The following is a 562-nucleotide window of genomic DNA, read 5'->3' as shown; positions in this document are numbered from 1 at the left end:
GGGGAGGGGTGTGGTTGGAGTGGCTTGGGGGCGGAGTCTGAAGGGGTGATTAAAGAGTGGGCGGTGACTTTAGGGAATGGGCGTGGTCTGTGCGCGGGTAGGCGGGGTTAGGGGAGCGGGCGGGGTCTATGGGCGTGGGCGCGGTCTATATGTGAGTGGGCGTGGTCAGAGTTGAGGGCGGGGTAGGTGTGAGTGGGCGGTGTCGGTGAGTGGGCGGGGTTTGGGGAAGGGCGGGGACTTGGGGTGAGGGCGTGGTCTGTTGGCGTGTGGGGGCGGGGTCAGGGCGGTGCCTGCTGAGAGCAGCTCCCGGGCCGGAACCTTTGTGTCGGGCTCGGTTCCGCCCGGAGTCGGGGACAAGATGGCGGTGGCAGTAACGCGGGGGAGCGGGGACTGGTTTTAAAATCGGGAAAAGGTGTTGAAGTGAACTTCAGCATCGCCCTGCGCGGGAACAGAGACAGAACGATATTTATATTTGTTTATAAATCAATCCGAGCTCAGACACAGGGTGAGGAGTGAGGCCTTACACCGGGCCTCCCCAATATCTCCCCCACCCCCCCTTCCC

The 562-nt window shown here is 62.8% G+C and overlaps 1 protein-coding gene across 2 annotated transcripts in view; it reads left to right on the top strand.

Moving 5' to 3' along the window:
- The first annotated feature begins 242 nt into the window (after positions 1-242).
- The window catches only part of mrpl17 (mitochondrial ribosomal protein L17), a 9,625-nt gene continuing 9,305 nt past the window's right edge, over positions 243-562 (top strand). The window contains exon 1 of one of the 2 annotated variants that reach the window (XM_020524148.2): positions 243-505. The gene's annotated coding sequence lies outside the window, so the exon portion shown is untranslated. The remainder of the gene's footprint in view (positions 506-562) is intronic. The other variant, XM_048620524.1, reaches the window with a different exon arrangement.

This window comes from Rhincodon typus, chromosome 47 (assembly GCF_021869965.1).
Source record: "Rhincodon typus isolate 14 chromosome 47, sRhiTyp1.1, whole genome shotgun sequence".
In the NCBI taxonomy this organism is placed as follows: Eukaryota; Metazoa; Chordata; class Chondrichthyes; order Orectolobiformes; family Rhincodontidae; genus Rhincodon; species Rhincodon typus.
The sequence above is the reverse complement of the archived record's forward strand: the minus strand, read 5'-3'. Positions and strand labels throughout refer to the sequence as shown.